This window comes from Melopsittacus undulatus, chromosome 3, assembly GCF_012275295.1.
Source record: "Melopsittacus undulatus isolate bMelUnd1 chromosome 3, bMelUnd1.mat.Z, whole genome shotgun sequence".
Classification (NCBI taxonomy): Eukaryota; Metazoa; Chordata; class Aves; order Psittaciformes; family Psittaculidae; genus Melopsittacus; species Melopsittacus undulatus.
Window position 1 is genome coordinate 97612456 of NC_047529.1, and position 15314 is coordinate 97627769.

The following is a 15314-nucleotide window of genomic DNA, read 5'->3' on the forward strand; positions in this document are numbered from 1 at the left end:
CTGTAGTGATAGGACAAGGGGTAACGGGTTGAAACTTAAACAGCAGAGGTTTAGATTGGATCTAAGGAAGTAATTCTTTACTGTTAGGGTGGTGAGGTACTGGAATGGGTTGCCCAGGGAGGTTGTGAATGCTCCATCCCTGACAGTGTTCAAGGCCAGGTTGGATGAAGCCTTGGGTGATATGGTTTAGTGTGAGGTGTCCCTGCCCATGGCAGGGGGGTTGGAACTAGGTGATCTTAGGGTCCTTTCCAACCCTGACTATTCTATGGTTCTATGTTAGTCCCTGGTTTTCACTAGTTTTGTCTAAGCAGAGATAAGAGAAAGAAAATAGATAGTCTGAAGTCTGACAAAAAAAGGAGGTAATGAGGAAAGAGCATCAGTAGGAAATGAAGCTGCTCGGACAATCACCTGCTGCCGTCCGGAGTGTGTGCTTTTACACCCTCCCTTGCACCAAATCCAGTGCTCACTAGGTCAGTCAACTCACTGACTTGGCTGAAAAATGCTTATTTGTTGAGTGAGTTTTCTGCCACATTGGTGGGTTGAATCCATTCCAGGCAAAGCCAGTATGAGGAAAAAAAGGCAGGAGCACATGGCCAAGAGCTGAATTTAAAAAGATGATGGATTTGACTCATTTCATGGAAGTGCGCCTTGAGGGCACACCACTAACTGGGACTGTTGTAGTAGAAAGGGTAGGAGATACAAATGAAGAAAGGAAAGACCACGTGGAACTGTGTATGTGCTGTACCTGTGTCTGAGGGAGAATAACATCTCTCAGTACTAGTTGAGAGAGTAGCAGAGATCTTTGTGGTGCTCATTCCTGTTTTTAGATTAGAGCAGAATGAAAGTAATTCTCCTGGTGTGGCTCTGTGTAAGCTGACCCTTAATGAGAAAGATTCAGCTTTCAGTGTTGTGTCCTTTGAATCTTAGGAAAAAAAAAAATCAAAGAGAAATGGAAGCAGTAGAAATGATGCTCAGAAGAAAGGTGGAATAATCACAAGTAAAAACTGGAGGTAAAAGTGAAGAAGAAATAAAGGAAGGTGGAGAAAATCTATAAAAATTTAAATGCCAAGAAGAGCTTGTTTCTGCAACAAAGGTGACTGTGATCTGGGTTCCTTCCTCCTGAATTTAAGGATGCAACCACAGTACAAAGATACAGGCATTCTGTAACTTCTGTGGACAGAAAGGCTCCTTCAGAGGGAAACAGATCTCCCATGCGACATTCTTGTTCCCACACAACATCCTTGTCTCTAAATTGGAGAGACATCAATTTGATAGGTGGACCACTCGGTGGATAAAGAATTGGCTGGATTGCTGCATGCAAAGAGTTGTGGTCAACGTCTCAATGTCCAGCTGGAGATCAGTAATGAGTGGTGTCCCTCAGTGATCAGTGTTGGGACCGGTCTTGTTCAACATCTTTGTCGCTGACATGGACAGTGGGATTGAGTGTGCCCTCAGCAAGTTTGCCAATGACATCAAGCTTTGTGGTTCGGTTGATACGCTGGAGGGAAGGAATGCCACCCAGAGGGACCTTGACACACTTGTGAGGTGGGCTGATGCCAACCTCATGAAGTTTAACCATGACAAGTGCAAGGTCCTACACCTGGGTTGAGCAATCCCAGGCACAGCTACAGGTTGGGCAGAGAAGAGATTCAGAGCAGCCCTGCAGAGAAGGACTTGGGGGTGCTGGTGGATGAGAAAATGAACATGAGCCAGCTTCAGTGTGCACTCACAGCCCAGAAAGCCAACTGTATCCTGGACTGCATCAAAAGGAGCGTGACCAGCAGGTCGAAGGAGGTGATCCTGCCCCTCTACTCTGCTCTTGTGAGACCTCACTTGGAGTATTGTGTGCAGTTCTGGTGTCCTCAACATAAAAAGGACATGGAACTGTTAGAACAAGTCCAGAGGAGGGCCACAAGGATGATCAGGGGACTGGAGCACCTCCCATATGAAGACAGGCTGAGAAAGTTGGGGCTGTTCAGGCTGGAGAAGAGAAGGCTGCATGGAGACCTCATAGCAGCCTTCCAGTATCTGAAGGGGGCCTACAGGGATGCTGGTGAGGGACTCTTCATTAGGGACGGTAGTGACAGGACAAGGGGTAACAGGTTCAAACTTAAGCAGGGGAAGTTTAGATTGGATATAAGAAAGAAGTTCTTTACTGTAAGGGTGGTGAGGTACTGGAATGGGTTGACCAAGGAAGCTGTGAATGCTGCATCTGTGGCAGTGTTCAAGGCCAGGTTAGACAGAGCCTTGGGTGATATGGTTTAGTGTGAGGTGTCCCTGCCCATGGCAGGGGTGTTGGAACTAGGTGATCTTAAGGTCCTTTCCAACCCTAACTATTCTGTGATTCTATGATTCTACAAGTTGCATAAGAGCAGTTATCTATCTGTTGCAGCCTGTAGACTGCTGAGCTTTGCTCTTAAGTTCGTATGTCGGTATACTGACCTCTGCCTGTTCCAAGACATGTTTGACATGGAAATTAGGGGTGACAGATATTGAATTGTATTATATGGGAGGCCAGCCCATGTGACCACCATTATCTCTTTTGTCTTAAAAAGGGTAACTTAAGTTTTGGCCTTTGGAAAGATGTCCTGCAACCTATTTTGAACTGAAACTGGAGGATGAGCAGAAAATCACGAAGCTGTAAGAGCTGCCCTGCTTATCTTGGCTGCTTCTCCTGAATCGTTGTACTGAACAGCAGCCTGGTGCAGCAGAGAAGCTTGACCTGTATTTCTAAACAAATATGGGCTTCTCAGTGCATTTTTTCTTATCTGCATCTTCTTTTTTTTTTGTACTTTATTCCTTTGAGGCAATAGCAATCTTTATTTGTGCTGGTTCTGAGACCATAATCAGTGTTTAACAGTAAAACATAATAAAAATTATCTCAAACAGTAAAGCATAATAAAAATTATCTCAAACAGCATCATTATAGGCACTTCAGTTTAAAAAGTCAAGTTACTGCTTACATTCTAGTCCATTTTCATTGTTATATGAACTTCTAAATATCATGAGAAGGTGAAAAAAATGCACTAAGCACAAGCTTCATATTTTCATTGTTTCACTTTTTAATATGGAAAAGAGCAGTATATGAAGAGTTGCAATGTAAAGAAATAACAGTTATTGATTTGTTGCTTAAACTGAGCCAGTAAACTCACAGTAACTCTTCAACAGTATTACTCATCAGGAGCAATGTCCCAATTAATTTTAAGAGTCCCATTTCAGTGGCAGTAGTTTTGGACCCAGTAATTTGGTTGTTCTGCATACTTCAGATAGATGCTATTGTCCAGCTTGGCTATAAATGCATTTCAGTCAGCTAAGGTGACAAGTGCATGTTATTAAACAGCTAGGTGTTTAATAAAAAAGCATATATTTCTTTGCGGGGGAAAAGAAATAGCAGGAGAAGTCACTTTCCCTTTTCTTAAATTCAAAGAATATTGACCAGGACGAGGACTCTAATAAGAAGCAGAACTTTTGATCAGAGGACTATAGTGTTGCATAAACCCCTTTAAAGTCCCTGGAAAGGCATGTGCACTGTTTGGAAGTCACTCTAGAGTGAATATGCATACGTAATTCTGGAGGGAATATCTGACATTTCTGAAGTGTATTCATGGTTGGGTTGTGGCAGCCAGAACTGCAGACCTGCCAGGTCTCCCAAGGCCCTGAACCTTTCCTGGATAGTGTGAGGCTACTTGGGCAATTTTTGGCTTTCTTATTTGAAGCGTCAGTAGCAACACAGAACAGAGCTGGCTGGAAATTTCTGACAAAAAAATTCTCCATTGGGAAAAAAAAACCCAAATCCAAACTGTAATTGACAGGTTGCTGAGCAGCATGTTGGCTGTGATAGAAGCCAGGCAGGATCCCAGGCTGCCTGCTTCCCTTGCAGGCTTACTTGGCTTTCTCTGTCAGCAGTTTGCATGCTTTCTGGGCTTCTTGACAGCTCACTAGGGAAGCTATCATGCATCAGGGAGCCTGTGGACCTGAGAGGTGGAGCCAGGATCAAGCCCATATTTCCACTGTAATCCCACTTTAGATAGATAGTCTTTTCCAGAAGTGTGGAAGAAAAATTCTGGTTCTTCAGGGCACCAGTGAAGGGAAGAGCAGTCAGTTTCCTATTTCAGAGCACCTCAAGTAATGCCAACAGCAGAAAGAGCATCTGTCCTTCTCCAGCTCCGACGCAGCAACAGGGATAAGGTGCTCTAAGGAAAAAGAAGCATCCCATCTTTCCTTTTTGAGATGCAGTGGCAGAAGGGACCTATCAACTTTAAATTGCTCCATCAGCTACATGGGACTGTTGCTGCTTTTCCATTCCTGGCACGTAACATTTTCCATGGGGATATAGTTAATGGACATTTAACCTAGCCCACTGAATGAGGGGAGGAAACACAGAAGGCCATTTGTAGTTCCCAATTACTGTTCTTAGTCTGAGAAAGACACTAGTGCACCATGGCTGCTAGCTCAGTAATGCTGAGGTTCTGTTTGAAACTCTCTAACTGCTAAGCATCTAGTTTTTAAGCAAGCAGTGTAATGTTCAACAACTATTTGGCATGAATATTTTTAGGCTCTCTACTTGTCAGTAGCCACAGCTCTGTATATTTCCTTTACAATAAATGCAACATTATACATTAGCCAGACAACACATGGTGATTCTGCTTCTCTTCAGTGTAGGTTAGAAACCAGTCTACAGCAAATTTAACATAAGATCAGAATGCCTTATGCTGTGTAGATTTCAGAACAGCTCAAACCCTGAAGTCTTTATCCAGGCCCTGATTAAACAAACTGCACATGCATAAATCTACCATCATGGCTTGCTGAATCTAAGTCCCAAGTTTTTCTCAAGCAAACTATTCAGGGAAGTTAAAACTGGGCTACAACCTTTAACCTGTTGTTTCAAGTCAGAATCCTTACACCTGTGAATAAAACCTCTTTATGATTTTCTCTTTTCATATCTTTTAGTTCTCTTCACTTTTTTACAGTCACCTGTGATCTATTTTCCCAGCTAGAGGTATATATAGAAGAATGTAGAGAAGGACAGCCTTGTAAGACGTCTGGTCAAGAGGCAGAATTAATCTTGTCGCAACTAAGTAATTTGACATAAAATGGTGAAAACCATTAATCTTTCACTGGCTCCATTTTAGGCTGTGGGAAGAGAGATATTTTTTTTTTAATGTGACTTCTGTACACAATACCAGAAGGTCGAACATGTATTTGCATCTTTGTAAGCAAGTCCAAGCTTCTGGCTACAGTCCAGCAGACATTTTTCTTTGTCCATTAAGGCAATCTCCTACACAGTTTACCAGGGGAGGATGAAATTCCTCAAGCTGTTTCATAAACATTCATCACTGCAATCACGCTCCTAATAACAAGAACAGCAGACAAAATTTAAGACACTCTACACTGGGTGTAGACAGACACTATAGAATCAGGAGTGAACCAGGAAGATCAAAGACCAACTAAGCCACTGTGAAAAGATTGAACAAGACAATTTTCCATCACTAAGAGTGTTGAGGCTCAGTGGAAGTAGGAAAACCCTCATTCTGTCTCTCCAAACATAAGAAAAGTAATACTTAGATGCAAAGGAAAGAGTCTGAAGAAGGATCCTTTTTGTGCTCTTGAAAGTCTTGGTTCTTCCCTGTAGCAGTGTGTGACAGAGACAACCTGCAAGTACTTCAAAGCCACACAATCTGTATTTACTTCCCTGAACAACCTTTTTAACAGTTCTATGGAATCTCCCTTGCTCAAGTTCCTTCTTCTTGACTAACGTCTCTAGAGATGACAGCTAAAATCAGAGTCCTGTTGAGACCATGGCTCCCAATGGGTAGCACAGTTTTTAACCTGGACTGCATTTCACCACTGGACTGAAAATGGGCAGTGCTGATAGCAGTGCCTCAGGCTTCTGGTCAGGGTGACTCTCATTATCAGCTCACCTTCCTGTCTTCATTTTCTGCTGCAATTTACTCCCTTCTCTGCCAGGCTCCCTAATTAGTGCAGAGGATTTGTTTGTGTATAACCCTAATAAATTGTAATCACCTTAGATATAGCACTTCCCCAGGCTCCAACCTTTTCTCTCCAGCTATGTCTGTGCCAAGTACTGGGTGGGAAGATTGGGAAAGGATTTCCTATGTACTGCCATCACCAGCAACAGGGAGCTCAGACTTCCCTTCCTCATTTAGGCCTGTACTAAGGGCTACAACCATTAATGAATTATTTCCTTCATGAAAGCATTTCACAAAATTCAACAGGAACAAATCCAGAAAGTGATCAAAAGCCTGACAAAAAATTCTACAGATGTTAATTTCAAGGAAAAATTACAGGAAAATTAAAGGATTTTAAAGCATTAAAGCATTTTAAAGAAAAATTAAAACTTCTAATGGTCTGTGGTTTTGTGTCAAAACCTATGCAGCTCCATGGAAAGCATTTTTTTTTTCTAGAAAAATAGTAATTTATAGGAGACTCCAGAAAGCTTTCTGAAATTGCTGATGGCAAGAAGCTGATGGGATGGGATTTCGTGGACACACTGTGAGTGTATGAATGCTAGCCTCTCTACCACTGTTGGCTGCATCTGGTTTTCAAAGAAAGAGTTACATTTTCTGCAGTGTTTCTGGCAGGTTTCTGGTGTGTGAATCTAGTGAAGCTGGAAGCCCCACTGGGCTGTAACTTATGCAGAAGGCTTCACTGAGTCCTGGCAAGCTCGGGCTCCAGGATTTAATGGTGCAATAGAAGGAAACATGCTAATATATCTACCTGAACTACTATTCCTTCAACACATTCCTCTGTGGTGTTTCTTGGCTTGCTGCTTAATCCCTCAGCTCTAGAATAGAAAAAAAACCCCAAATCTAGTGCTTGAAGTTCCATTTCTCACAATTCTCTGTGTAACATATGTGGCAAAAGTACCCCGGAATACTATAGCAAAGCAAAACCTGTGAAACAATTTTGTTTTCCTATTTAGTTAATACTCAAGAGGTGCAAATATGTGAAAATCAGAAGTGCATGTTTAAGCATTTAGGTTTTTAACTTTTGTTTTAAGATATTGCAAAATCGGGATGTTGAGTAGGTTGCCTTTTAAAGCAGTCTTAATAAGAAAAGGTTTTTTAGACTGATACTGCAAATAAAAATCCCATCAATTGCAGCAGTTCCAAAATAGAGACCTACTTCTTCTCCCCAGTGTGTCTCCATTTATGTGGCTGTTTAAAGCAGATTACACACAACTAGTGCGAAATTGTGGTCCTATGGAAACAGAGGAACTTAGCACAGGAAAAGGTCCAACATACAGCTAGCAAAGTACTATGGAGGTTATCTAATTTGTGTTTCCATAGTTAACATATGTAGAAGATTACAATCTCTACTACATAAAGTAGAGAGTTTTCTCTGTTTGCCCTGTCACAAGTAAACAGCCTGGATTAGTCATGCAAGTGACATTGAAGGTTGTTTCCAACAGAAATAATGTTCAGGGTGAGTATTTCTTAGCTGTATGCTAGCTATATATTGAGCAGCAAGTTTTAACAGAGTGGCAGTCACAGCATGGTGGTTGGTCTGCACAACATGCTGCTGTGCCTATTGTACATTCCATATAAACATTAGCTCAGCAAGGAAAGAAGGAATTTGGAAGTAATTTTTCCCTCTATATCTGTGGGCTCTTTCCATTTGTTTTGACTGGACAAACAAAAGCAAGAATCCTATTATTATTCAACTGATGATTGCCACTGCTAACTTCTACTATTCCACAACTTTATAGCAAGATAGTTTTACATATATGAAATTCCATCTCTCTGTTGTTCTTGTCTGTAAAGCTGATATTCCTTCCAAATATCCAAAGTGTTCAAATGACTGTAATATGTCATAAAGTTTGACTCACAATTCCCTATATTTCATGGTGCCATTTGATGTAGCAGAGTCCTTAGACTCCTGTTGGAGTGGAAAATGTCCTTTCACTGTGTTTAGCAAGACTTGAATCAGATTCTGGCTTGCTCAGTGCACTATTATGGGAGGTCAGTGACTCTCCTAGACTCACCCTCTCTTCCTTTTGGACAGCTAATTCATTTATAAGGCCTTAGAATCTCAACAATTATCTTAGGAGAGATTTTGCGGATTTTTGTTTGTTTGTTTTAAAGACTGGCATTGGAGTATGGGTTGTTCATGGACTAAGAAAACCCTCATGTTTATAGGCCTCTTGAGAAAATGGAATCACAAACCTTCAATAAAATCTAATCAGCGTTTTAAATTACTCCTAGATATAAGAGTTTAACTAAACACAGAAAATACCCTGGTGTTCCACCCCACAGGGTCTTATCACAGTCAACTTGGCTTCTATACTACAAAAACATCCTCAGCTCTTCAAATATGCCAATAAACTTCCCCTGAGAGGCAGGCTTCAGCAAATAAAGTCTTCCACTCATGCTACATCACCAGTGTTTGCTCTTTAGACTTTGGATGAAAGAGTCAAAAATCTCTCCACTGAACCAACAAGCTCCTAGAGGAGCTTAAACTGCTCCTTAAACGCATGGGAAAGTAGAGCAGTTGAAACCATAAAGATAGGATTTGGGACAAGGTGATGTCACAGCCTAGCATCCAGCATTTTTCAGTATGCAAACAGGAAAGCATTCAAACTCCAGAATGCTGCCAGCAGCCAAGCAGTTCTGCTGTAACACGGATGTCACTGAAGAGTTTTTAATAGACTTGCTAAACTGAGCCAACCTGAGGTCTTCAGAGAGTTACAGGAGAAGTGGAATATGCACATCTGGGAAATAAACCAATACTGAGCTTTCATTGTACAAGGCTTTCAGTTGCTATCACATATACAGGAGGTTGTATATTGTTTTAGTTCTTTTTAAAAGTTCACATAGATTCTCCAGACAATTGTATTATACATGGACATACACAGAATAAAAAGCTTAATTGATGGATATCAGATGATAGCAGAATAAAAGAAATTGGTCCCTAAGGTGATCTGTTATTTTTCTTTGAATAAGTGTAAGCTAAAGAAAGTAGTATGTTATTAGCCCCTCCTTCTGAGATGATAAGGAGGCGATTGAATACATCCACAGTGTAATGATGTTCAGATGGGATACTGGGAAACAGAACTGGTCAGGAATCAGCAATTGGTTCAAAGAAAGGAAGCACAAAAATTAGTTTAGAAGCATAGAGAACATTTTATAAACTCTATTTGCTTTCTGTAAAAGAAGTATCTTGAGGAAAATAATAAGGGCAGCAGCTATTGCGTGTCTAACAAAGATGTAATAGCAAATGCATACCTGCTACAAGATGCTGAGAAAAATAAAATTATGTCAGTAGCAACAAATTAATTAATGTTTTTGGGGAAGAAGAGCTCTCAGGCTCTCTTGAGATTCAAAGAACTTCTGAATAGAGATACGCTGTGCCCAGAATTCTCTCCTCTCAACTCACACCCTATGCTGGCCATGACACAAGTGACATTCTGCCATTATTCCTTCTTTATAAATCATCAAAAAATTACTTGAAAATTACAGCAATTTCACCTTTAGTTTTGAACTGCAGGTATGTTTGCTACTTATCTCCAGAGTAGAGGATTCGAGAGTGATATGCACAGTGAGAGTGATATGCACGGTGAGCATATGGCTTATGGCATTTGGCTTTCAAATGTGAATCTTTTTATGGAAGGGACCTCGAAAGATCATCTAGTCCAACCCCCCTGCAAGAGCAGGGTAACCTAGAGTACATCACACAGGAACTTGTCCAGGCGGGCCTTGAATATCTCCAACGTAGGAGACTCCACAACCCCCCTGGGCAACCTGTTCCAGTGCTCTGTCACTCTTACAGTAAAGAAGTTCTTCCTGATGTTCACGTGGAACCTCCTATGCTCCAGTTTACACCCATTGCCCCTTGTCCTATCACTGGATATCACTGAAAAAAGCCCAGCTCCATCATCCTGACACCCACCCTTTACATATTTGTAAACACTGATGAGGTCACCCCTCAGTCTCCTCTTCTCCAAGCTAAAGAGACCCAGCTCCCTCAGCCTCTCCTCATAAGGGAGGTGTTCCACTCCATCATCTTTGTGGCTCTGCGCTGGACTCTTTCAAGCAATTCCTTGTCCTTCTTGAACTGAGGGGTCCAGAACTGGACGCAATGTTCCAGATGCGGCCTCACCAAGGCAGAGTAGAGGGGGAGGAGAACCTCTCTTGCCCTACTAACCACCCCCTTTCTAATGCACCCTAGGATGCCATTTGCCTTCTTGGCCACAAGCACACATTGCTGGCTCATGGTCATCCTCCTATCCACCAGGACCCCCAGGTCCCTTTCCCTTTACATGTGATCTTTGAAGCTCCTAACCAAGCTATGTCTTCTATAACTCTACGAGAATTTCTAATTATAAATAGAGTTTGAGGTATGTCCGTACAATCTATCAACAGTCATTAGACTTACAAAGCTGTTGAATTTTCAAAGACCTCAGGATTTGTACTAGTCTGTATTTTTTAGTAGGGCTTGTACCATGTGTCCCTGGACTTCATAAATCTGTCTGAACCCAAAACAAAGCATTGCTTTGTGACATTGTTGTGTCATCTCCTGTCTACTTCAGCCTAAGACTGACTCACTGCTCTGGAGCAGCCCAGGGCCCAGGCAGCCAGCACTCACTTGGAAACCTGGGCTGTCTTGGTCAGTTTCAGCCCCCTGGCAAATTTGGGCTCCTCATAGATTGGGAAAAAATGCTCAGTCAACAAAATTCAGTGGTAATTACTTAGGTGGAAGCAGGTTTAGGTAAGTATTTAACAAACTTGACAATCTGCAAGGGGGCTGCTGTGGGCAGAAAGAAAGAAATCCAACAAATTCAGAACAAAAAAGCTAATGGTGCTTTTTAAATTCTTCTGGTGCTAGCCAGAGCCAAAGACTCCCTCAGTGATGAGAAAACTGGATCAGGAGACTACCTGTGGAGTTGCATATTCTGGGCGCTAGCTGAAGTCTGAATGTGCTCCACGCTGCCCTGCAAGTCCTCAGAGAGCTCAAGCACATCAGAGTGCAGTGGCAGAAGCGAATAAAGCTGCCCCTAAGGGTTGTGGTGGACACTGCTGCCTGGGCTTGTGACAATGCCTGCCTTGCAGAAGCCACAGACTTGTGATGGTTTTTCTTCCACTAACAGCATATTTTCTTTTTCACTCACGCAGAAATTTTGCAAACAATTGCAAACAATTTGCAAACCACTGCAAACAATTTCAGTTCCTTACCACACTTTTAGTGGCCATGAGAGGATCAGTCCCAGAGGGGCTGAGGCCTCCACCTGCCACTGCAGCTACCTGAATTCAGCCCTCAAATCCCCAAGCAGCTTTTCCAGTGCACCTCCCTGGGGAGGCACCAGAGTTGTCTGCCTGTCTAAGTGACTGCCTCTCAGTGTGTTGTAACTACTGAGGTGTGGATACGTCCACACCGTTACATATTTAAGCCCTTCTTAAACAAGCTATTAGCAGATCTACATAACCTGCAGGTCTGTTTCTCCAAGCATTTTCTGTTCCTGCTGTCATAGGGTCTGACACACAGTGTTTTCCGCAAAGGGGTTTCCTCCTGATTCACCTAACTAGTGCAACCTCTGGAAGAGAGTCTGTCCCTACCACCCCCCCCACCCAGAAAAAAAAAAGGGACCTTCAGGATATGTAGAATAACCAGCACCCTACTCATGAAGGGAAAAAGAAAGACAGTAGCCTGTTCTCACAAAAAGGAGCTGGCTTGCTTTTGGTACCTGTGCTGAGGAAAAGGCAAATGGTGATGAATATTGAGACGTAAATGCATCCATCCAGCATGGAGTTAGGTCCCCACCTGCCCCAGAGCCTTGCCCCGGCCCTCAGCAGCTTCCACTAGTTTCAAAGTCAGCTTTTCAACTTCCAGGAGACTGCCAGGACTCCTTACAAAGTGTCTGATACGGTACCCATGTACCAGTTGGGAGCAGTGGATCCACTCCGTGCTGTTAGCTGTTAGTACAGGACACGAGAGGAAACATGGGCAGGGAGAGCTGTGGGAGCACAGAGAACCCCTCCCAGCCTGAGTCAGAAATGTGAAGTGCACACTTTGCAAGAGAAAGGTTTCCTTCTTGCATTGTTGCAATAAAGACCTCCTTAGCAAAAGATTGCATTTAATGCAAGTATGTTGGTGTGGCTGTGGTGCCTACACTGTAAAGAGTAAATGCAGCCTCTTGTGTGTACCTGTGTGTGAGAGTTCTCTAAGTGCATAGTGACCGAGCCTCAATAAAGGTCCATTGCGATTCCCTCAAACCAGGTGAAGTTACAACAGCCAGCATTAATAGAGAATTTCCTTACACTGGTTTTCCCAGGCAGCAATAGACAGAGGTACCATATCACAACTCTTCTGTCGTGAAAGAAAATGTTCCTTTTTTTGAGTCAACATCAAGACTTTCTTTCCTTTTCCTTTATCTTCTTCAGTAACAGGCTTATGTGAACAAGTTTTTGAGATGTTTGGATCCTGGAGGCTGGTTTACACTTATTGTGAGACCTCCTGAGAGGAATTTCTCTTTAGCTTTTCATAAAAATCTTGTCAAGCTGAGAGGTATGTGGGAGAGTTTCCTGTCTCAGATGAATTCCCCTCTTTCCTTTTCTCCATTTTGGGGTTATGGCATATTTCCTACAAAGATGCTGTTTGCTTTGCTTTCTAAACGGTCTGCATCATCTGTGAAGTGTGGACAGAGCTCAGGACTAACATATAGGTCACACACTTGTGAGGTGGGCTGATGCCAACCTTATGAAGTTTAACCGTGCCAAGTGCAAGGTCCTACACCTGGGTTGGAGCAATTCCAGGCACAGCTACAGGTTGGGCAGAGAAGAGATTCAGAGCAGCCCTGCAGAGAAGGACTTGGGGGTGCTGGTGGATGAGAAAATGAACATGAGCCAGCTTCAGTGTGCACTCACAGCCCAGAAAGCCAACCGTATCTTGGGCTGCATCAAAAGGAGCGTGACCAGCAGGTCAAAGGAGGTGATCCTGCCCCTCTACTCTGCTCTCGTGAGACCTCATCTGGAGTATTGTGTGCAGTTCTGGTGTCCTCAACATAAAAAGGACATGGAACTGTTGGAACAAGTCCAGAGGAGGCCACGAGGATGATCAGGGGACTGGAGCACCTCCCATATGAAGACAGGCTGAGAAAGTTGGGGCTGTTCAGCCTGGAGAAGAGAAGGCTGCATGGAGACCTCATAGCAGCCTTCCAGGCCTGTAAGGATGCTGGGGAGGGACTCTTCATTAGGGACTGTAGTGACAGGACAAGGGGTAACAGGTTCAAACTTAAATGGGGGAAGTTTAGCTTGGATATAAGGAAGAAGTTCTTTACTGTGAGGGTAGTGAGGTACTGGAATGGGTTGACCAAGGAAGCTGTGAATGCTGCATCTGTGGCAGTGTTCAAGGCCAGGTTGGATGAAGCCTTGGGTGATATGGTTTAGTGTGAGGTGTCCCTGCCCATGGCAGGGGTGTTGGAACTAGGTGATCTTAAGGTCCTTTCCAACCCTAGCTATTCTATGATTCTACAATTCTAAATGGTTTGTAGGTCAGTTTATGTACTCTCCATACAGTCTTAGGGGTTCCTAGATAGAAGCAACCTTGGCTTTGTCAGTGGGGTTTATATGACATGATTAGTTTGTGATGTTGGGTTAACCTTCAAAGAAACTGGGCTGAAATAATGTATTTCCATTACAGTATCCACCTGGACTTACATCACATCCTCACATAATAAACAAGAGCTGTGTCCACTAAAGCCTTTCAAGCTTTCTGTTTTAATGAAGTTTTCAGTTTATGTAGAGCTTTTGGTGAAAATCCACTTTGAAAAAATTACACTGTGAGTGCCTTTATGTTTGTGGGTTTCCCCTTCCCTTGACAGTATTTTGTTTTGTTCTGTTTTCTTTACTAATTTTGCCAAGACTAACTTATGCAGGCTTTGGTTTGCTTTACTCCCAGGTTCCTACTTCTAACATTTGTTTTTTAAAGGTTTTAAAATTTGGACTTTAGAATAAATATCTCAGGTTTTCAAAGCCAGAATAATTTGCTTTAGCAAACTGGTGTATTGCACCTGTATCAGCTTAGTGGTACAAAACTCCTTTAGGGAACTTTTCATTAGAGACATCAGAATGAGAGCCTAGCCAAGAACTGAAAAGACTGATTAAACTTTAAATAGTTTTACTAATAACACCGAGGGAAAATGGGCTGCATAAAAGATTTGCTTGCTGTGTGCTTGGCCAGTGTGAATGCTCGACAATTATTACCAAAATTCTTCATACTTGTGTTCAGCACTTGGTGTGTGCAAAAAGCTAAAGTATCAGAAGTTTTAGCAGATAAGGAATGGGTCCAACTGTGCCCTGAGGGAAAATGTGCCCCTTTATTAAAACTGTAGAACTGGTCATATGTCTGAGAATCATAATTACCAGCAGTTTCAACCACAGCCAGGTTTACCTGGCTGATACCCTTATGTGCTATGATGATGGACCCTGTGTGGTATTTTGTGTGACTGGCATCAGAGATCTGTCCTGCCACCACGCTTTACATTTCTGCTCCTGACCTCAGCATGGTTTCATACAGGCAAAACTTGAGAGTTGGCCTGTTGCTGCCATTTTAGCAAGGATGGGCCATTATACAATTATAGGTCCTTTTCTCTAAAACACATTTAGTTAAATCAGCTTAATTACATTGTATTTGCTCAGTCTGACTGGCCGTTTGCCTGATGAAATGATCTGTCATGTAGGAAGGGCTGTCTGCCCTGAAGCTCTTATTTCTCCACACATGCTGCTCTTCCAATAGCTTGTATTTGTATTGGAAACACAAAACAGTATGGTGAACAGAACATGGAGTGGTGAGGGAAAAAACTTAATTGTGCTGAAGCTGGTCAACACCTGAAGTCAACTTCTAACACCAGTTACAGGCACGTCTGTTGACTGAAGCTGGGGCATTTGCAGGGAAGATGCAGATCTAGAAAGTGTGCTCGCAGCCCACCAGAGTTAGGCTCCTGGCAGAGAGGCAAAGCAATTTCTCCATCCTGAGCATGATCAAAGCAAGCACACATGTGTCTCCCTCATGGAGGAATATAGGTCTTAGCTACAGATAGTACACTGCTAATTAGACCGGAAACCACAGATACCCTGGTCACTGATGGAGCAGTGTCTCACTCCTTTCTTTAAGCTATCATGTGGGAAGGTCATGCAGCTGGTGCACTAACCCTGTCTCTTTTCTCCAGACCTCTGTGGCACTGTTTTCTGGCACAAGGGCCCAAACAGACAAGGGGGGTGGGTTTGCTTCAGCCCATCCTTCTGCCATCCTTCTGCTGAGTAGTATTTTCCAAAGCTATCCTTGCTGTACTGCTTGAG